The 23,892-nt window shown below is 45.0% G+C and overlaps 1 protein-coding gene across 5 annotated transcripts in view; it reads left to right on the forward strand.

Annotated features, from left to right (window-relative positions):
- Positions 1-397: 397 nt before the first annotated feature.
- The window catches only part of ARHGEF10L (Rho guanine nucleotide exchange factor 10 like), a 103,937-nt gene continuing 80,442 nt past the window's right edge, over positions 398-23,892 (forward strand). For 2 of the 5 annotated variants that reach the window (XM_040423074.1, XM_040423036.1), the window contains exon 1: positions 3,318-3,430. The gene's annotated coding sequence lies outside the window, so the exon portion shown is untranslated. Of the gene's footprint in view, positions 523-3,316; positions 3,435-23,892 lie in introns of those variants that run through there. The other 3 variants (XM_040423028.1, XM_040423045.1, XM_040423065.1) reach the window with 3 other exon arrangements.

Raw genomic sequence — 23,892 nt, forward strand, 5'->3', positions numbered from 1 at the left:
TCCTATGTACAAGAATATAACTACTATAATACTGCTCCTATGTACAAGAATATAACTACTATAATACTGCTCCTATGTACAAGAATATAACTACTATAATACTGCTCCTGAGTACAAGAATATAACTACTATAATACTGCTCCTATGTACAAGAATATAACTACTATAGTACTGCCTCCTATGTACAAGAATACAACTACTATAATACTGCTCCTATGTACAAGAATATAACTACTATAATACTGCCTCCTGTGTACAAGAATATAACTGCGTCTATGGATTTCCTCTTTCATTATTATAGGTTCAGTTCTCTTTTCAGGGTTTCATAACCGGTTTTCGTTGCCAGGATGAGTAAATCATCTGAACCTGCTGTCAGCGGATCTCAGGTGGTGACAGGCGCTGCGGCTGTCAGTTCCTGCCTGGTCTTGTCCTGTGTACAGTCAGGTAGTAGATCTGTGATCTGGAATCATCGCCTCTCTGGATTGTGTGACGAATTCTGATGGTGGGAAACACACCAGGACTGTGAGTAGGGGGCTGCCGGCATGTTGGGGGGCGGCACGGCAATCTGCTGGGTGGTCACTGATGGGTAACTTTGCTTCCATGGATAATAACAGGAAATGAGTATTGGAAATGAAATATTTTCTGTAATTTCGCATGCTGAAATCTATAATTTTTGGCCGTGCACACAAGCAGGCTTCTATGGTTTCTGCGCAGCCCTGGGATACATTCAGTGTACATGTCAGGCCTCGTGCACACAGCCTTGTCCGTAGTGCGGTCCTAAAAAAAAAACGGATCTGTGAAATACAGATACCTTCAACATGCATGCCGTATCACTCTTACTTCCATCCATAGAAAGAGATATTCTCATCTGCAATACGGACAGGAGTGGGACACGTCCTGTAATCTGTGGAACAGATAAAAATCACTAGTGTGTGCATAGTCCCGTAGAAATGAGTCAGTGCGCCGTCCGCAAAATGAGCAGAAATGAAAAGTATATGACAAGGACAAAGGTGGCATCCAACAATACTAAACTGGTGTATCTAAGCTTATCATATGTCATACTATCTTCTGAGCCGCTGTATCTAATTCTGTCTTGTGTGATATCTTGTGTGATCCTGTATGTTGAGCTGCTGTATCTAATCCTATCGTTTGCAAGAGTGTCTTCTGAGCTCCTTTATCTAATTCTATCATGTGTGATACTGTATGCTGAGATGCTGTATCTAATCCTATTATGTGTGATACTGTCTTCTGAACTCCTTTATCTAATTCTATCATGTGTGATACTGTCTGCCGAGGTATCTAATCCTACAATGTGTGATACTGTCTGCTGAGGTATCTAATCCTATCATGTGTGATACTGTCTGCTGAGCTCCTTTATCTAATTCTATCATGTGTGATACTGTCTGCTGAGGTATCTAATCTTATCATGTGTGATACTGTGCTGAGATGCTGTATCTAATTCTATCATGTGTGATACTGTCTGCTGAGGTATCTAATCCTATCATGTGTGATACTGTCTGCTGAGGTATCTAATCTTATCATGTGTGATACTGTGCTGAGATGCTGTATCTAATTCTATCATGTGTGATACTGTCTGCTGAGGTATCTAATCCTATCATGTGTGATACTGTCTGCTGAGATGCTGTATCTAATTCTATCATGTGTGATACTGTCTGCCGAGGTATCTAATCCTATCATGTGTGATACTGTCTGCTGAGGTATCTAATCCTATCATGTGTGATACTGTCTGCTGAGCTGCTGTATCTAATCATATCATGTGTGATACTGTCTGCTGAGCTCTGTATCTAATCCTATCATGTGTGATACTGTCTGCTGAGCTGCTGTATCTAATTCTATCACGTGTGATACAGTCTGCTGAGATGCTGTATCTAATTCTATCACGTGTGATACTGTCTTCTGAGGTATCTAATCCTATCATGTGTGATACTGTGTTCTGAGCTCCTGTATCTAATTCTATCATGTGTGATACTGTTTGCTGAGGTATCTAATTCTACCATGTGTGATACTGTCTGCCGAGGTATCTAATCCTATCATGTGTGATACTGTCTGCTGAGGTATCTAATCCTATCATGTGTGATACTGTCTGCTGAGATGCTGTATCTAATTCTATCATGTGTGATACTGTCTGCTGAGCTCCTTTATCTAATTATATCATGTGTGATACTGTCTGCCGAGGTATCTAATCCTATCATGTGTGATACTGTATGCTGTATCTAATTCTATCATGTGTGATACTGTATGCTGAGATGCTGTATCTAAGCCTATCACGTGTGATACTGTCTACTACCCTGGCCCAATAATTCCCCAACTTCAAGCCGATTGAGCACATGAGCGACCACCTCCATCCTCCCCCACGCCCCCTCCAGCAGCTGTGGGACAACCTACCAGGACCTTATGGAGTCACTCCCGGCCCGTCTAGCTGCGAACGGCGGGTAATAAAAAAAAATATTCACGTTTTCTGCCATCCTTCTGCGCTCCATCCCCCATAATGACTGTGAGAACAGATTGTTAGAAATCTTTGCTAATTTATTGAAAAGGAAAGGCTATAATCTTGCACCGACATAAGTATTCACACCCTTTACCCAGGACTCAGTTGAAGCCCCTTTGGCAGTGATTACAGCCTCCAGTCTTCTAGGCGATGATGCCACAAGGTCTGCACCCCTGGATTTGGGGATTTTCTGCCATTCTTCTCTGTAGACCCTCTCAAGCTCTGTCAGGTTGGATGAGGACCGTCGGTGGACAGACATTTTCAGGTGTCTCCAGAGATGATTGGTTGGGCCACTCATGGACATTCACAGAGTTGTCTCTAAGCCGCTCTTGTGTTGTCTTGGCCGTGTGCTGAGGGCCACTGTCTTGTTAGAAGGTGAACCTTCTGAAGACTTTCGGAATGCATTGTATCTAAGCCTTTCATATGTGATACTGTCTGGTGAGTTGCTCTATCCAATCCTCTCATGTGCGATACAATCTGCTGAGCTGCTGTATCTAATCCTCTCATGTGCGATACTGTCTGCCGAGCCACTGTATCTCAGCCTGATATGTCATACAGTTTCAGAGAACCACATGGCACTACTTCCCCCATCATGGACTGTCCCTTGAGATCTGTAACAGCTGGTTGAATGAGCGCAGCTCTGGACAGACAGACTGGTGACGTCTGGCTGGGCAACCTGAGCTGCGGATATTTGCAGGGCAGACCCTGGACGTGCGGGGTGGGCGGCCGGGGTGGTGTGATTGGTCACCCTGGATGCTGAGAATAGAAGAGGCCGCCTCGCTGTCATTGATCGTGCACAGTCAGGAGGGCGGCCCGGGGCAGGCGTGCTCCGTGTCTGACACTGGCAGGTGCGTAGTCCATGCGAGAGCGAGAACACGATGGGCGGCAGGAGAGCCAGGGCTGGATATAACAAAGGCTGAGGTAGGTAAGTGCCCGCGTGGAGTGTCTGCTGCTATCAGCTTGCCTTTCAATTAGCTTCTCCCCCCCCCCCCCCACCCCCATAAATCCCATCCCATGCCATAATAGAGCGGGCTCCGTATCCTGGTAACGGGGGTCCGGCTACACAATAGTCAGCGCCAGGGACAGCAGAAGGGGGGTGAGCAGGACCGACAAATCCCCTTCTTCACACATTGTGCGGAACTGCAGAGCTTTGTTCTGTTCACAGTCCCTTTGTTTTGAGTTTTGTGTAGCTGCTGAAAGGTAAACTGCTCTGCGCACACCCGGCACTGCTACAGCGCCATACAGAAGTGTGCAGATGGAAGTGGCACTAGAAGGTGATGTCACTATGAGTTGTCGTATGGTTGTCACTGTGTCTCCCAGGCTCTTTAGAGAGGTTTATACAGGAGGTTACAGCTTTATATAGGGTTCATGACATTCACAGTCTGTAATATTGCTGCGGACCGGTGTAAATAAACACCGCCATCCTCCCTGCATGTTAGTACATGTGGAGGTTTTGTCAGGGTCACAAAATCTAACCCAGAATGGCTTCTGTGGCATAATGTAAATAGGATACGGCCAGCATGTAACACGTGATCATGGGAGCATCTGGAAAGTTGTGACTACATTTCCCCTTTATCTGCTTTTCAGGCTCCTATATAACCAAATCTCCTACATAATGTTTGGGTTTGTGTGTTGTTTGCCATTTGCATGTCAATAAAGTTTATTGAACAGAGCACAGGAAGTGCTGAAATACGGATCATAGGCTGGGTATCGTGGCAACCAATCAGATTTCAGATTTCATTCACTGTAGAGCTGGTTGGAAAGTGGAAGCAGTGATCTGATTGGTTGCTATGGGCAACTTTCTGTTTGAGGCCTTGTGTGTGATTCCATAGTTACCAATACTATAGTTTTTGGTAAATAGGGCCCACCTCAAATTGGACCAAGCACCCACTTCTGAGTGGGACTTATATATCTTCACCTATTTTTGGCCGCCGACAGCCTGAATTTGCCGGGACAGTCTCTGCAAATTTGGGACTGTTGACTCATGTTAGAGGCCACAGCTACAGGGGCCAGTGTGTTTGCTCTTATTGTGTGTGTTATTGTAAATAAAAGAGCCCTTGCGATTCAGCGAAGGGCAAGAGAGCGCATCGGAGCATGAAATGCTCCGATGCTAACGTCAGGGGGGCTGCCTGGGTGAAAATATGGATATGTCCGGGTTAAGCTCTGAACCCGGACAACCCTCTTAAAGGGAGTCTGTCACCACGTTTGTCCGTAGTATTACATGAGTAGTACTGCAGATAAAGGTAGGTTCACACTTGTGTTAAATGGATCTGGCAGGCTGTACAGCCTGCGAGAGTTCACCGGATCCAGCCCAGCTGGATACTGCCCTTCGCCACTAGACCCCATTGACTATTATGGGATCCGGAAACTGTCCGGATCCCATTATATTCAAGAGGGTCGGTCGGTGAACAGCAGTATCCAGCTCGACCGGATCCAGTGAAATCCCACAGGCTCTTTTGTGCCAGACCAGCCTGCCAGATCCATTTAACACAAGTGTGAACCTGCCCTAAGGAGTCCATTTGCCATTTTTTATTTTTGTACTGATACCTATTCCCCGCTGACACTGCTTAAAGAAACACTGAAATACACAGTCCAGACTGCTGTGCCGTGCTAACATATCAGAGAGGACTCTTGTGCGCAGCAGTCCTGACAATGTATTTCAGCACAGCTTTAAATGCTGACAGCAGGGGAATGTGGGGCAGTAGGAAAATAAAATATTGTGACCTAGAATCCTTATCCGCAGCACTACTCATGTATTGCAGCAGATACTAGTGACAGATTCCCTTTAGGACTCATTTATTAGCCTATTGCGCCATTTTTCCTATCACTAACTGACGCCACATATTTATACATACAGTCAGGTCCATAAATATTGGGACATCGACACAATTCTAAAATTTTTGCCTCTATACACCACCACAATGGATTTGAAATGAAACAAACAAGATGTGCTTTAACTGCAGACTGTCAGCTTTAGGCCTCATGCACACGGCCGTGTTCCGCAGCTGAGAGCGGTCCGTGGTAACCCGGCCGGGATTCCTTCTGACAGCAGGAGCGCACGGCGTCATTGGTTGCTATGACGCCGTGCGCTTCATGCCGCCGCTGCTGTACAGTGATACACTCGTGTGATCTATACGAGTGTATCACTGTACAGCAGCGGCGGCATGAAGCGCACAGCGTCATAGCAACCAATGACGCCGTGCGCTCCTGCTGTCAGAAGGAATCCCGGCCGGGTTACCACGGACCGCTCTGCATGTGCATGAGGCCTTAATTTGAGGGTATTTACATCCAAATCCGGTGAACGGTGTAGGAATTACAACAATTTGCATATGTGCCTCCCACTTGTTAAGGGACCAAAAGTAATGGGACAATTGGCTGCTCAGCTGTTCCATGGCCAGGTGTGTGTTATTCCCTCATTATACCAATTACAATAAGCAGATAAAAGGTCCAGAGGTCATTTCCAGTCTTCTATTTGCATTTGGAATCTGTTGCTGTCAACTCTCAAGATGAGATCCAAAGAGCTGTGACTATCAGTGAAGCAAGCCATCATTAGGCTGAAAAAACACAACAAACCCATCAGAGAAATAGCAAAAACATTAGGTGTGGTCAAAACAACTGTTTGGAACATTCTTAAAAAGAAGGAACGCGCCAGTGAGCTCAGCAACACCGGAAGACCAGGGAATACAACTGTGGTAGATGACCGAAGAAAACACCCTTCAGAACAGTTGTCCAGATCAAGAACACTCTCCAGGAGGTAGGTGTATGTGTGTCAAAGTCAACAATCAAGAGAAGACTTCACCAGAGTGAATACAGAGGGTTCACCACAAGATGTAAACCATTGGTGAGCCTCAAAAACAGGAAGGCCAGATTAGAGTTTGCCAAACGACATCTAAAAAAGCCTTCACAGTTCTGGAACAACATCCTATGGACAGATGAGACCAAGATCAACTTGTACCAGAGTGATGGGAAGAGAAGAGTATGGAGAAGGAAAGGAACTGCTCATGATCCTAATCATACCACCTCATCAGTGAAGCATGGTGGTGGTAGTGTCATGGCGTGGGCATGTATGGCTGCCAATGGAACTGGTTCTCTTGTATTTATTGATGATGTGACTGCTGACAAAAGCAGCAGGATGAATTCTGAAGTGTTTCGGGCAATATTATCTGCTCAAATTCAGCCAAATGCTTCAGAACTCATTGGACGGCGCTTCACAGTGCAGATGGACAATGACCCAAAGCATACTGCAAAAGCAACCAAAGAGTTTTTTTAGGGAAAGAAGTGGAATATTATGCAATGGCCAAGTCCATCTCCTGACCTGAATCCGATTGAGCATGCATTTCACTTGCTGAAGACAAAACTGAAGGAAAAATGCCCCAAGAACAAGCAGGAACTGAAGACAGTTGCAGTAGAGGCCTGGCAGAGCATCACCAGTGATGAAGCCCAGCGTCTGGTGATGTCTATGCGTTCCAGACTTCAGGCTGTAATTGACTGCAAAGGATTTGCAACCAAGTATTAAAAAGTGAAAGTTTGATTTATAATTATTATTCTGTCCCATTACTTTTGGTCCCATAACAAGTGGGAGGCACATATGCAAACTGTTGTAATTCCTGCACCGTTCACCTAATTTGGATGTAAATACCCTCAAATTAAAGCTACTGTCCGCAGTTAAAGCACATCTTGTTCGTTTAATTTCCAATCCATTCTGGTGGTGTATAGAGGCAAAAATGTTAGAATTGTGTCGATGTCCCAATATTTATGGACCTGACTGTATAAGGCAAAAATGGCGCAACGTGAGATTGTAACTTGCGCAGCCACACTGCTTTTTAAAGGGAGAAACGCTGCAGTGTCTGTAAACATGGAGCGCTCTAAAAGTCTTGATTGCAGTCCTGCGAGCACTGCCGTCTATAACTGTCAGCCGCCTCGGGATCTGGCGCTATATTTAAGCATCGGTTATTTTCATCTAGGACATTGAGATCTGCAGAAAATTTCTATTATTCATGCAGAAAACTAAAATACCTCACGAGAAGCGCAGAGTCCTGTGTACAGTGAGGATAGGCCATCATCATCAAAATCCTGGATGACCCCTTTAAACCTATCCACAGGATAGGGGATAAGTGGGGATCTGACCGTTGGGACTGCCAGCGATCATGAGAAAGTGGGTATGTCCCCTCCTATGAATGATGCAGCCGTTTATCAAGATCACTGCTGCCCCATTCATCTCTATGGGAATGCCAAAGAGAAGCCAAGTACAGCGCTCCTATCTCCGGCAGTCCCATAAAGAAGAAAGGAGCAATGGCATGCATGCTTAACACGAGGGCACAGAAGACCCCGTTCAACTAATTGGTGAGGGTACTAGTGGTCGGACCCCTACTGATCACACATTTATTCCCTATCCTGGGGATATGGGGCAAGTCTAAATCTTGGGACAACCCTTTAAGTAGCTTTCCATCCCGTCCAGCTCCTCTTGCTGATGTCCTGCCTGTGTGTCAGTCTCTACTGTAGCGCTGGCATTTGTTGATGAATCGGGAAGCTCAGGATGAACACAACTTTAGGTTCCTGTGCATTATTGAGTCCCTGCTGTTGTATTTTTGCAGCGGTTTTATGTTGAGAGTAGAAACAATGTACCTCTGTGTGTTAGAGGACTTGCCAACTCTCCTGGAACATCCGTGAGGCTCCTGTTAAAAGGAAAGACCTCCTGGACGAGGTGGCACATTTCTGAGGTATAGCGTGGCGGGACGCTTTCTCCCATAAAGCAGCCCTTCATGTTCAGTAAATGTATGTGCCGCCATCTTTGGGGGGAGGCATCATAACAAAGTGGGGCAGGGCATTGCACAAAAAGGGGTGGGGTACTATACAAAGTTTGGCGGGGTGACATGCAAAAGGGGCACGGTTCCTTGCAAAGGGGGCATGTCTACACCTGGAAAATGTCTGACAGCGTGCTTTTCACGCCGCACTATTCACTCTCCCACAAACCAACTTTCAACTGTTGGCAAGTATGTTTCTTAGAATTCTGTGTTGTTTCGTTCCTCTATTATTCCTTCCAGAAATGTATTTCTTCATTGACAACTGGGCATTACCAATACGATGTCCGACATAACCGGTAATTATGACATGTGCAGATAACCTGTGGATGACTGCTATCAGAGATTTTGATAATTGACTGAGAATGATATTTGCATCGCGTTAAATTATTATCATAGCGAAATACGTGTGCAAATAACAGGACGCTCCCGGGGTCTCGGCATCAGGGGGCCTGTACATGGTGCGGTCTGGCCACAGGGTCCTTATGCGGATTATCCCTCATTGCCAGGCTAGACCTTTACGTCAGCTGGCAAGTACCGTATTAGCAATAAGTCACATGCGGATCCGGTGATCGGGCTGCGCCGTCTACACAGTGTCACATTTCATTTTCTGCACAGTATGTATCTGGGCCTGAGGCAGCGCTGACACTTTACACCCCCCCACTCCTGGTACGATTCGTAGTAATGAATTTCATCGAAACCATTCAGCCCCCAGGACGCTGTGCATGAAAAAGAAAGTGCATGAGCTGCGCAGTACCTGACACAGGGTTTGTCAGACGAGTCTGTGGGGTTAGCGGCTCCACAGACAGAACAAAACCTGATCTCACGTTCAGAGACATAGGCAGACACAGGGGTCCGAGATCTCGAGACAGGGGGCTTCACACACTCACTGTAAGGTAAGTGTATAGGAGTAAATATAGGAATGTATATACTGTACACTGACAGGTATGATCTGCCTCACCCGGTCGTGTAGATAGATATGTGTATACCGTACACTGTTACTAGGGAAGTGGATTACAGATATACCATAACCTACCTCCACTGGTCACAACCTTGGAGGTGCGTAGAACAGGTTAAAAGAGCCAGACTTGATTTTCGGGAGCGGGTGATCCACCACGACAGAGAAGATCCTCAGACAGCACGCTGACATGTATCATACCCCGCACTCACCACACTACCTGCATGCAGCTGTTCTTCCACACTACTTTCACGCTACCTGCATACACTAAGCGCGCTTGGCTATTTTCGGAAGTCCCACAGCAAAGAATAGAGAAAGCCGCGCATGAGCGGTGTGCTCTCCATTCACAGTGGAGTCCCATTCGTGAGATCGAAGGTGGGACCTGCACCTATTGATGGTGTTAAATGCTATTTACCTTATTTTTAGTAAGTGGATCATTGGTATGATTATTCGTCCCCATACAGGTTGCATTGGCATTTATAAGTACCTGGGTGCACTCCTCAATAATAAGCTGGACTGGGCAGATAACATGGACGCACTACACAGAATAGGCTTTACCTGCTTAGGAGGCTGAGAGATTTTGGGGTGCAGAGGGCACTTCTTAAGGCCTTTTTTTTCAACTCTGTGGTGGCATCAGCCATCTTCTTCGGAGTGGCTTGCTGGAGTAGCAGCATCTCAACCAGGGTGAGGAAGAGACTTGACAGTGCAGGTGGTAGGTGAGAGAAGGATACTATCTACGTTGATCGCCATGCTGGAGAATAACTTCCATCCCATGCATGAGACAGTGATAGCATTGGGCAGTACCGTCAGCAACCGACTGCCTCACCCTATGGGCTCATGCACACCAACATATTTTCTTTCCCGTGTCTGTTCTGTATTTTTTTTTTCACGGACCGTATGCAGAACCATTCATTTCAATGGGTTTGCAAAAAAAAAAAAAAAAACGGTTACCCTGAGTGCATTCCATTTCCATATGTCCTATTATTACCCACATTATGGACTGTTCTATTAGGGGCCAGCTGTTCCGTTCTGCAAAATACGGAATGCAGGGATGCCCAACCTGCGGCCCTCCAGCTGTTGCAAAACTACAATTACCAGCATGCCTGGATAGCCTACAGCAAGGCATGATGGGAGTTGTAGTTTTACAACAGCTGGATGCCCGCAGGTTGAGCATGCCTGGCCTAGGCCATCAATATTTGATCGGAGGGGGCCTGACACCTAGGACCCCTGCCTATCAGCTGTTTAAAGAGGACGTAGTGCTCCGCTGAGTGTTGTGGCCTCCTCACAGCTTAAGCACACCGTATAGTGGCTGTGTTTGGTATTGCAGCTCAGGTCCATTCTTTTGAATGGGTATGAGCAGCACGTTGGCCACGTGGCTGACGAACGTGACATCTCTGGCCTAGGGAGAGGCTGCAGCACTCACCGGAGCATCGCGGCCTCTTTAAACAGCTGATCGTCAGGGGTGCCGGGTGTCGGACACTAACCAATTAGATGCTGATGGCCTATCCCGAGCCTTAAGTTTATAGGGACAAATTTTGTGGTGTTAGGGCCCTAGGGGCAAAGATGCACCTTTTATATACCTGTAGGTGTTCTGTGATTATACTTGTGTGAAATTGGCCTTGTTAGGAATAGAACAGGCAGACCGCCTTGTAAGGCAGTGTGTAGCAACAATATATGTATAGAGAAGTTTGAAAACTTGGAGGAATCTTGCTAATCTTTTAAAGTTGCATGCTAGACACCACAATCAGTCGTGTATGTAAAGCCGCAGCCATCTTCCCTAGATCCTGGAGGGCCCCAAAATGCAGAAGAGGGGCTACCCTTTTCTTGTAGTAACAGCAGATTGGTGAATGTGAATTACTAGATTCCCTTCATCAGGTACAGTGTGACATATCTATTTAGCATATTTGTAGCATATGGATTTCATATACAGTAGCTCCTCTTGTGTATACAAGTAATAATACAAAGGAAAGGGGGGAAACTGAGAAAATTCTAAACCCTTAATGACTAAAGGTTCTATTACACGTTTGCTCATTCATCGGGTAATCGGCAGCAGTATTACACTGTAAGGTGATCACTAACAAGCGCTGCAACGAACACTCGTTAGCGATCATTTTAGCGATTATCTGTTGGTGTAATAGGGCTATGTACACCTTTGGGGGCATTTTTTTACTATTGCATTGTACTTATTTTGAGCTGTTCTGGTCTTTATTAAAAATATGGAGTCCTTTTTTGTGTACAGAACTGAGATGCTCTAGTAGCTGCCTGTGGATTTTCTGTCTTCAGTCATCTGGGGAGCTGACGGGCTCCTTATCTCTGCTCTCTGACATTATAAACTCTCATTATAGCTCAGTTCTTATCTTACTGATAAGAATGTGGGTTATATAAGTGTTTATGACCTTTTAGTAGTTTAGAGATAAGGGTTATTAGATGACAGGCACAAAGTTGAAAGTAGGATGCACATAGCTAGAAAAACAGTTAACCCTTTGTGACAGAATGGCTCAATATTTTTAATAAAGGCCAATTGAAAATTTTATTTTTTAGCTAAAAATGAGTAAAATGCAATCATAAACAAAAATTGCCTCCAAAAGTGTACACAAATAGCCTTTAAGAATTGGCTCAGGTACATGATACAAGAGCAAAACGAGTATGTGTCATGTCACATCACTACTTCACTTGTAATCTGTGTTAGGGCTCATTCAGACGGCCGTATGCTGTCCGCAAAAATACTGAATGCTATCCGTTTTTTTGCGGATCCGCAAAAAAACGGATCTGCAAAAGAACGGATAGCATTCAGTATTTTTGCGGACCCATAGACTTCAATGGGGCCATGTCCTGATTTTCACGGACAAGTATAGGACATGTTTCATTTTTTTTGCGGATCCGCAAAAAAACGGATAGCATTCAGTATTTTTGCGGACAGCATACGGCCGTCTGAATGAGCCCTTAGAGTAATGTGATGTCATAGCTCTCCTGATAGAACATATATTTTAATCATGCAATGTCCCAGCTCTCCAGATGAAAAAAAATTATATGCGGAGTGAAAAAAACAAAAAAAAAACAATTCCACCATTTTTTATTTATTTATCATTTTAGGATTCATATGATTTTTTGATCACTTTCAATTCAATTTTTATTTTGGAGGGGAGGGGTGAAAAGTGACTATAAAAAACTGCAAATTGTTACAGTGTAAAATTCTGATGAGGTATCCTTAGGAGAGGGCATCAGATCACATCATCGGGATTGAAGGGCACGAGATGAGCTGCAGCCTCTTCATTACCAGGCATAACGCAATTTTTCAGTGGCTGTGAGTGGTACTGATCGGTGGGGGTGTCAGGTGTCGGACTCTCATCAATCGGATATTAATGAACTATCCCCAGGATAGGTCATCAATATCAGCAGCTTGGAAACCCCTTTAAGAAAGAATTTTGACATCCACGGTCAGCTGTGAAAATGTAAGGGAATGCTGGAGGTTATACTCTCTCTATTACAGAAGCCAGACAATCTTTCCTTTCTTACTAGCCAAAGTCTGTACCACAGGACATTTCCCAATTTAGAAAGTTAGTCATAAACTGGCTGGGCAAGCAATGGGGCGTACCAGTATCTGTTACACCCTGCAGCATTAACCCTGAGCCAAGAGGGGGCAGGGAGCACCGTACAGAATTATATGTCATTTCTGTGACCGTCATGTATGACAAAGCAGCTTCGCTGGGCAAAGGTGACGTCACTGGACAATCAGTATTTATAGATGTGAGAACTCGAAGCAGCAACATTCCTGACTGTCCTGCCTAGATAATTCATAAATTAATTGTACTGCACAGTACCACTTCTCCTGTCCTGTATACTGGGTGCAATCCTCAGTATCTGCTCTTATTCTGTACAGTACAGACCAAAAGTTTGGACACACCTTCTCATTCAAAGAGTTTTCTTTATTTTCATGACTATGAAGGCATCAAAACTATGAATTAACACATGTGGAATTATATACATAACAAACAAGTGTGAAACAACTGAAATTATGTCATATTCTAGGTTCTTCAAAGTAGCCACCTTTTGCTTTGATTACTGCTTTGCACACTCTTGGCATTCTCTTGATGAGCTTCAAGAGGTAGTCCCTTGAAATGGTCTTCCAACAGTCTTGAAGGAGTTCCCAGAGATGCTTAGCACTTGTTGGCCCTTTTGCCTTCACTCTGCGGTCCAGCTCACTCCAAACCATCTCGATTGGGTTCAGGTCGGGTGACTGTGGAGGCCAGGTCATCTGGCGCAGCACCCCATCACTCTCCTTCATGGTCAAATAGCCCTTACTTTCAAAGTTTTCCCAATTTTTGGGCAGACTGACTGACCTTCATTTCTTAAAGTAATGATGGCCACTCGTTTTTCTTCACTTAGCTGCTTTTTTCTTGCCATAATACAAATTCTAACAGTCTATTCAGTAGGACTATCAGCTGTGTATCCACCTGACTTCTCCTCAACGCAACTGATGGTCCCAACCCCATTTATAAGGCAAAAAATCCCACTTATTAAACCTGACAGGGCACACCTGTGAAGTGAAAACCATTTCAGGGGACTACCTCTTGAAGCTCATCAAGAGAATGCCAAGAGTGTGTGTAACGGACCGTTCAGCACACAACTCCGTTCCGACGATATTCCCCTTTCCATGCACAGGCAGCTACTGCAAGCACCAGTCTGCCGAACTGCAAACTACACGAATCCTGGAAACCGCGGAACAGGAAAAGCATACAATCGGCTTACACTCCTGGCAATCAGCATACAATCCAATTCCCCCAAGAACGAGACGACACTTCGCTTGAGGGTTAAGCAGAGCTCTTTAATGGGTTATTTTCCAGCCTTTTATGCAGGTCTCCTAGCAAGGGACACTTTGAAGGAGAAGGTAGACCGGCCGCACAGCCTAAATCTGTGGAACTGTTTTGGGCAGGAAAGCCATGCTTGCGGTGGGTCAAATGTGACTTCTATGGAATTTAGGAACCCCTGCTTGGATCTGGGTGATTTCTGGATATGTTGTTCACCTAGATCAGAGCTATCCAGGGATGTATAATTTATGTGGATATGTGGGGCTTCGGGGTGTTTTCTGTGTTTTGGGGAAAAATGTGTGTTTTTCTGCCTGTGAGTGATTAAGTTAGCCCATTGTGTTTGGTAATTGTATCACAGGCAGAGCCCATTGTGTTGATTGATTGTATCAAATGTGTGTGTTTTCTGCCTGTAACTGCATGTGATTGGTTTATGTATAAACTGTCTCAGTCTTCCACAAGGTCCCCATGGGGAGTGTCTCTTGCTGGAAGACCTGCATAAAAGGCTGGCATGTAGCCTCATTAAAGTGTCCTGTTCTACCCTTCAGGAAGTCTGGCCTCATGTTTGGGGGATTGGAGAACTACACTGGGGATTGCTATAATCATTATACTCTCCAGAGTATAATCCCTAGCTCTTGTAAGAGCTTGTTCCTGCATCGCTCTCTGAAAGAAGTGAGGGTCACCCACTGGAACCTGGAAACCTTGTCGTAGGTCCAGGGTCCAGAAGACAACAAGATCCCAACCAAGCTACAGTGGTTCGTGGGGTCGGCAGTGCTTACGGTGTCGAGCGGAGTGCTTGGAGCCGATGTGGAAGCACTAGGAACATCGATCAATGGAGGTACCCAGTCTGGGTGCTAGGAGATCCGTTACAGTAGTCCTTGGTATTAAGGACTACTATTACACCGCCTTTGTCCGCCAGTTTGATAGTGATGTCTTGATTGTTCTGGAGATTCTTTATTGCTTGTCTTTCAATCACCGTAAGGTTATTCCGAGTGGGATAGTAACTGCGTTTGTAGTCGGTGACAATTTTATTAATGTCTCTGTGCATAAGTTCAACCACGGTTTCTGTGGCATGATAGGTTTTAGGTGGAATAAAGTTACTTGGTTTGCAGAGCCCAAGTGTAACGGTCACGTACACACACAAACACACACACACACACAGGGGGGAGGATAGTGACCACTGCGCTCCACCCTCACCCCTGGCCCTGCCTACTTGCCTCATGAGTCCTGATGACAGGGGACAACTGGACTGCAGTCTCTAACTTAGGATACGTGCGGGAAGGACAGACAAGACAAATAACGGATAGTGAACGGACCTGGTCAAAACCAAGAGGACAACGCAGTACAGAGGGATAAGCAAAGAATGGTCAGGAGAAGCCGGGTCATAAATACCAGGAGAGTCAAGAAGTACCAAAGGAGTCTGCAAAGAATAGTCAGGTGGAAGCCGAGGTCAAAATACCAGGAGGGATGCGCAGTACAGGAGGAGCAGGCAAAGGATCGTCAGGGAACAGGATCAGGTAAGTATACAGGTATCCAACAAACGCCAGGAACCTAAATTAACAGGCAACCTGTGGCCAGCAGGCTGCCTGTATTTATAGTGGGGAGTGAGGGTCATGTGACGTGGCCAGCGTCACATGACCGACAGACCGACCAGTCGAGCACCGAGTGATCAGCTCGGCGGTCAAGGCAGACCTAGGAGCAGGGAGACTCCCAGCTAGAAAAGCCGCCCTGGGAATGAGGTCAAACACAGATCCTCGCTCCCGAAGCTAAGCAGCAGGTCTGCGGCTGATGGGAGACTGAGTGCGCCTTCGGCACCCCGTTACACCAAGTTGCTCAATGGAAATAGACGGCTGGGTGGATGTATCCGTATTGGAGGTTGAAAAATTGGCTACAGAGTTCTCCGGATTACCGAAGTATGTTTTGAGTCTTAATGTACGATAGAAATGTTGGAGTTCCTGTTCTAACAGGAAATCATTAAGTTGCGTTGTGGGGCAGAAGGTAAGACCTTTTTGTAATGTTGTAAGTTCAGTGGGTGTGAGAGTGTAAGGTGAGATGTTGATTACTAAATTGGAAGTCCTACCTGTTGTAAGGGATCGTCTCTTATTCGGGGGTCATTCTCACAAGAATAGTCTTCAGGACACCAGGTTTCATGTCCAAACAGTGCATTTATTGTGCCTCAGCAAACCAAACATAAATAATACAAAATAAACACCTGCCCGGCTGGGCTCTAACTAAACATGAAGTTCCTGACTCACCTAAGTTACAGTTCACACCCTGTGAACCCATGCGGCTTGGTCAGCCAATGTCCCACAGCCTCCTGGCTGTACAGAGCACAGTACGCCCACTGCCTCCAGACCAGTGTCTCTTGTGGGGGATTGGGGCTTAGTAGTCCGTCTGACTATAGCCCTGCGACCCTCCCAGGCGTCGCTTCGTCACCCAACTCCAGGCTATCTCCGAGCCTTGTGGTACCTCAACCTTGCCCGGCTGAGACCACACAGACAGAGCCTCCAGGCCTCTGTCCACAGGTAACACACTACCCCCTTGCTGACACCCTGGGAGGTGCTTTGTGCCAGCCTTATTACCTCCAGCTGGTCTCGCCTGTGGTGGAATAGGGGTGTGGACCGAACTATCCACCCCTTCCTTGCCTCTAACCTGTGTGAGACCTGTCACTGTCTCACACTGTGAACGGGTCTGGATCCGAGTCTCCGGATTGACGTTTTGGTTTTTTGCGGCCCCTCCTCGTCGGTTTGGTCGGCGGGCCTCATTGTCCTAAAAAACGTTGGCCGGATCTTTAAAAGGAAGCATCGCTGCGGAAGAAATGTTGACCGAAGTCCGAAAGTTTGGTTTTAGATTCAAGCCATTCAGTGGTAGAAAGTATGGATGTTAGCTAATGTTCTATAGCTGTAATCTTTGTTTTGAGGTCGTTGGTGGATTTTTGCAGAAATTTAATTGTCAGTAGTATTAGATCTAGAGAACACTTGTTTAGTATATTCTGGAATTTGCAACAATATTCTGGGTCATCATGAAAAAGAGTAGGTTTGAGGTTGCTTCTGAGGCCACGTGGAATGCTGTTAAGCCTGTGGTACTCAGCTCAGGTTGCACTATGTAGCTCATGTGCAATCTGTTTTTTGGTAATTTTTTTATATTCAAGGAGATTTAGCTCCTGGAATGGAATATGTAGAAATTCTCTTGGCGTTGTAACTTGGGACAAAATATTAGAGGCCACATTGGCGGCATTCGTGTTGGTGCAAAGAACCCAGCTGGTTATATAAACTTGATAATTTGGGGATGCACTCAGTGTCCAAAGGATGGGGTGCTTCGGTGGAGTGGATATGATCCAAACATAAATTAAAAAGACAACCACCGCACACTCAGGGATTATATTCAAGTCCTCCAAAAGATGCAAAATTACAAAGAACAATTACAATAACTAGAATGTGACTGTTTTCTTGACGTTTCGGTCACAAACGGACCTTGGTCACAAGAGTCACTGAAAGAAAAAAGAACACATTAATGATGAGGGAAGATAGTGGGATTAAAGTAGAGAGCAATAATGTGGAAAACCAATGTATAAAAACCACCAATATACTATCCATTATATTACTATCTGTATATGGCTGTTCATCACCAATATACAGGTGAAACTCGAAAAATTTGAATATCGTGCAACGTTCATTTATTTCAGTAATGCAACTTAAAAGGTGAAACTAACATATGAGACTCATTACAGGCAAAGCGAGATATTCCAAGCCTTTATTTGTTATAATTTGGAGGATTATGGTTTACAGATTATGAAACCCCAAAGTCACAATGTTGAGGTCCCCTTTGCTCAGGGGGTATGGATTAATTATCTGACTAGAGTGCGACACTTTGAGCCTAGAATATTGAACCTTTTCACAAAATTCTAATTTTAAGCTGCATTAATGCAATTCCTTTTAATTTGCATTACTGAAATAAATGGACTTTTGCACGATATTACATTTTTTCGAGTTTCACCTGTATTACTGCTCCCGTGACAGGTGCCAGGAGATCAGATAGACTGGCAAAACGTGGGTTATCTGACTGGTTCCTTGTGGATCAGTTGTGTCTGGGTTGTTTTGGTAATGACCACACCTCTGGCAGGTGTTGTTGGTTTGGTCATTTAACTTCCCCTATTTATTACTGCTTACCCCTTCTAGGGGTGCGGTTTATAGCTTTAGTTTATGGACTCTGGGCTAGCTGGTTGTTGGATCTCGGTTGAGCTCATCATTAATGTGTTCTTTTTTTCTTTCAGTGACTCTTGTGACCAAGGTCCGTTTGTGACCGAAACGTCAAGAAAACAGTCACATTCTAATTATTGGCAATTGTTCTTTGTAGTTTTGCTTCTTTTGGAGGACTTGTCAAAATAAATAACCATTTTTTTGCATATAATCCCTGAGTGTGCGGTGGTTCTCTTTTTCATTTATGAGGGCACTATAGGGGCATTATAACTGCTGATGGCACTATAGGGGCATTATAACTGCTGATGGCACTATAGGGGCATTATAACTGCTGATGGCACTATAGGGGCATTATAACTATTGAGGGCACTATAGGGACATTATAACTACTGAGGGCACTATAGGGGCATTATAACTGCTGAGGGCACTATAGGGGCATTATAACTGCTGAGGGCACTATAGGGGCATTATAACTGCTGAGGGCACTATAGGGGCATTATAACTGCTGAGGGCACTATAGGGGCATTATAACTATTGAGGGCACTATAGGGGCATTATAACTGTTGAGGGCCTATAGGTTTATTATAACTGTTGAGTGCCTATAGGTTTGTTATAACTGCTGAGGGCACTATAGGGTCATTATAACTGTTGAGGGCACTATAGGGGCATTATAACTGTTGAGGGCCTATAGGTTTATTATAACTGTTGAGGGCCTATAGGTTTATTATAACTGCTGAGGGCACTATAGGGGCATTATAACTGCTGAGGGCACTATAGGGGCATTATAACTGCTGAGGGCACTATAGGGGCATTATAACTGCTGAGGGCACTATAGGGGCATTATAACAGTTGAGGGCACTATAGGGGCATTATAACTGTTGAGGGCACTATAGGGTCATTATAACTACTGGGCACACTATAGGGATATTATAACTTCTGGGGCACTATAGGGGCATTATAACTGTTGAGGGCACTATAGGGGCATTATAACTGTTGAGGGCACTATAGGGGCATTATAACTGCTGAGGGCACTATAGGGGCATTATAACTACTGGGCGCACTATAGGGGCATTATAACTACTGGGCACACTATAGGGATATTATAACTTCTGGGGCACTATAGGGGCATTATAACTGTTGAGGGCACTATATGGGCATTATAACTGCTGAGGGCACTATAGGGGCATTATAACTGCTGAGGGCACTATAGGGGCATTATAACTACTGGGCGCACTATAGGGGCATTATAACTACTGAGCACACTATAGGGATATTATAACTTCTGGGGCACTATAGGGGCATTATAACTGCTGAGGGCATTATAGGGGCATTATAACTGCTGAGGGCACTATAGGGGCATTATAACTGTTGAGGGCACTATATGGGAATTATAACTGTTGAGGGCACTTTAAGAGCATTATAACTACTGGGCGCACTATAGGGATATTATAACTTCTGTGGCACTATAGGGGCATTATAACTGTTGAGGGCACTATAGGGGCATTATAACTGCTGAGGGCACTATAGGGGCATTATAACTACTGGGCGCACTATAGGGGCATTATAACTACTGGGCACACTATAGGGATATTATAACTTCTGGGGCACTATAGGGGCATTATAATTCCTGGGGCACTATAGGGGCATTATAACTGCTGAGGGCACTATAGGGAGGCCTGATTTTTCTGGGGGTGTTATCACTTCCAGGCGCATTATCACTACTGTGGTGAATATTATTATTATTGGGCACAGTATGGAAGGCATTACTACGAACAGGGGCAGTCTTGGGGACCATTATCACTGTAGGGGCAGTATTACTAATGAGGACACTCTGGGAGATATTTATTATTATTGGTGGGACTTTTGGGAGCAATATTTCTATGGGAAGACTGTATGGCAATATTATTTCTGCATTGTAGCATTTAGGGGCACTGGGGAGAACAGTGGGCAGAGTATTAGGGAAGGTAGCAGGGTAATAACTTCATAAATTAATCTGTACTGTAAAAAAACATTTCCCAAACTCGGGTTCGGTTATAAGCGGTACCTTGGAACCGAACCGGAGTTCGGGAAATGTTTTTTTACAGTACAAATTAATTTATGAAGTTATTATGCGAAGTCTCGCGAGACTTCGCAAAGTAATAACTTCGGTTCATCGGAGCCAATACATTCTAATACTGTACGGAGCTCCTGCTCCATACAGTAAGGGAACAAAGTTTTGTGCGAATCGACTTCGGATGCTTCATCCGAAGTCGATTCGCTCATCCCTAGCTACTTTGTTATATCTGTTACTGGGAAAGCTGGGTGACAGCCAATATGGCCTCCATTGTACCTCCAGCTGAGGCTGCCACTTAGGTTTCATGAACTCCAAATGGTAAATCTGCTGCATTATATGGTAGTAAGTGGAGGATTATGGCGAATTACTGCAGATTTGTCATTTAGGAGTTTGGAAAAGCTGGGTGACTTCAATTGTGGGAGATGTAATGCTGGCTTATCACGTGTCCTTGTTATCTTCACCCAATTTAATGCAGGAGTGAAGTGCTGGAGAGCAGATGGTTCTCGCTGAGGCTAATGTTTACCACCTGACTCAACCGGTTTAATTATTAAAAGGTAACGCCACCCAAAACTCATAATCACCGGCTGCTGGGTTCTCACCGGCATCACCTGTACTGCTGGCATAGAGGACGCCGAGGTGAATTAAATGAAGGCGTCCTTGACTGCAGAATGGAAGGGGTTAAGAAAAAAAGCAGGCTGGCAGCTTGGGGAGAGTGGTGCAGTCCGCAGGGGTGTTCGTGGCAGCAGACAAGATATCCCCACAGTTAATTACCTCCCCCCACCCCTCTATCCTGGTTGTCCAAATGGGATGGTAGGGGCCGTAGGAATAAAAGAGGTGCAGGGCCTGAGGACGGCCTCTTTCTCCGGCACCTCTTGAGATCCTTATAACTTCTACTACAGAAACCGCTACTCATTTATTCAGGTCTACCTGCCTGTATATCATGTCTGAGAGGTTGTCACAGCCCCGCCCCCTGTCACTGACATCACTGATATAATATAATTACATTGTGATCAGACATGAGATCCTCACACCTTATACTACAGGAGCAGCTATTCATCCATTACTGCTGACAACCTGCCTGTATATCATGTCTGAGAGGTTGTCACAGCCCCGCCCCCTGTCACTGACATCACTGATATAATATCATTACATTGTGATCAGACATGAGATCCTCACACCTTATACTACAGGAGCAGCTACTCATCTATTACTGCTGACAACCAGCCTCGATATCATGTCTGAGAGGTTGTCACAGCCCCGCCCCCTGTTACTGACATCACTGATATAATATAATTACATTGTGATCAGACATGAGATCCTCACACCTTATACTACAGGAACAGCTATTCATCTATTACTGCTGACAACCTGCCTGTATATCATGTCTGAGAGGTTGTCACAGCCCCGCCCCCTGTTAGTGACATCACTGATATAATATAATTACATTGTGATCAGACATGAGATCCTCACACCTTATACTACAGGAACAGCTATTCATCTATTACTGCTGACAACCTGCCCCTATATCATGTCTGAGAGGTTGTCACAGCCCCGCCCCCTGTCACTGACATCACTGATATAATATAATTACATTGTGATCAGACATGAGATCCTCACACCTTATACTACAGGAGCAGCTATTCATCCATTACTGCTGACAACCTGCCTGTATATCATGTCTGAGAGGTTGTCACAGCCCCGCCCCCTGCTACTGACATCACTGATATAATATCATTACATTGTGATCAGACATGAGATCCTCACACCTTATACTACAGGAGCAGCTATTCATCTATTACTGCTGACAACCAGCCTGTATATCATGTCTGAGAGGTTGTCACAGCCCCGCCCCTGTCACTGACATCACTGATATAATATCATTACATTGTGATCAGACATGAGATCCTCACACCTTATACTACAGGAGCAGCTATTCATCTATTACTGCTGACAACCAGCCTGTATATCATGTCTGAGAGGTTGTCACAGCCCCGCCCCCTGTCACTGACATCACTGATATAATATCATTACATTGTGATCAGACATGAGATCCTCACACCTTATACTACAGGAGCAGCTATTCATCTATTACTGCTGACAACCAGCCTGTATATCATGTCTGAGAGGTTGTCACAGCCCCGCCCCCTGTCACTGACATCACTGATATAATATCATTACATTGTGATCAGACATGAGATCCTCACACCTTATACTACAGGAGCAGCTATTCATCTATTACTGCTGACAACCTGCCTGTATATCATGTGTGAGAGGTTGTCACAGCCCCGCCCCCTGTCACTGACATCACTGATATAATATAATTACATTGTGATCAGACATGAGATCCTCACACCTTATACTACAGGAGCAGCTATTCATCTATTACTGCTGACAACCAGCCTGTATATCATGTCTGAGAGGTTGTCACAGCCCCGCCCCCTGTTAGTGACATCACTGATATAATATAATTACATTGTGATCAGACATGAGATCCTCACACCTTATACTACAGGAGCAGCTATTCATCTATTACTGCTGACAACCAGCCTGTATATCATGTCTGAGAGGTTGTCACAGCCCCGCCCCCTTTTTTGGGAACATCACTTTTTGGTTGTGTAATCTGCTGTCATCTTTATGTAACAATAAAATAATTGTATATTTAAAGGGTAACTCCACCCCTGGACTATTACATGACAGTTTACGGACACTGAACACTTGTTTTCCTGCTACTTCACATTCCGGTCAGGTCCCCGCCGCACACAGGACCCGGGAATTCCTGCAGAACCTGATTTTTCGGCTGCAGTTACATGTATTTTCGCTGTTTCACCTCCAACTGCTCAGAACGGCTGGAAACAAGTCAGTGAAATCCCATGATTCACCGGGCTACTTCTAGTGTAAATTCTCCCGCACCTCCCTGGTCACGTTCCTGCATAAGGGGCCACTGTTCTGGTTCACTCTGTATGTAATGCTGAGTAACTGTGAACTGTGGACTACATCTTATACTCCAGTCACATCAAGAGCTGCAGTCAGAATTCTGATAAAGTCTGTTTGAAATCTGTGTCGTCATTTGCTCTGATTTTGTTACAAAAGTCACAAGTCCCTTGATAAATCACCCCTATAGTATGTACTCAGTGGGGGTCATTTATCAAAGGACTTGCGACTGTTTTAGTCCATTTTTTGGCTGGTAATATTTAGTCGCACAGTCGGTCTTACACAATTTTTGACAGTTGGACGGCAAGATGGCGGCGCGGGCAATTTTTTTTACCATTTACTCCTGGGGCTGGGGTAGTTTTTATGCCAGGTGCACGGACTGGCGTAGATGGACCTAATTGATGAGGAGAAACACGCCTCCTCATAAGGGCTCATTCACACAACTGCGGACAAGAACCCGCAAAAAATGCAGTTCGGATGCGGACCAAAAACATGGTTGCGTATAAGTGAAAGTTAGCGTAGCTGGGATATCATAAATCATGGCGCTGATTACGAAACTGTGGCAGATACTGCCCTTGGCCCTACAGTTTCAGTCATTTAGCTGCCGCGTAACACAAGAATGTAGCGAGTGCTGCC

This window comes from Bufo bufo, chromosome 1 (assembly GCF_905171765.1).
Source record: "Bufo bufo chromosome 1, aBufBuf1.1, whole genome shotgun sequence".
NCBI lineage: Eukaryota > Metazoa > Chordata > Amphibia > Anura > Bufonidae > Bufo > Bufo bufo.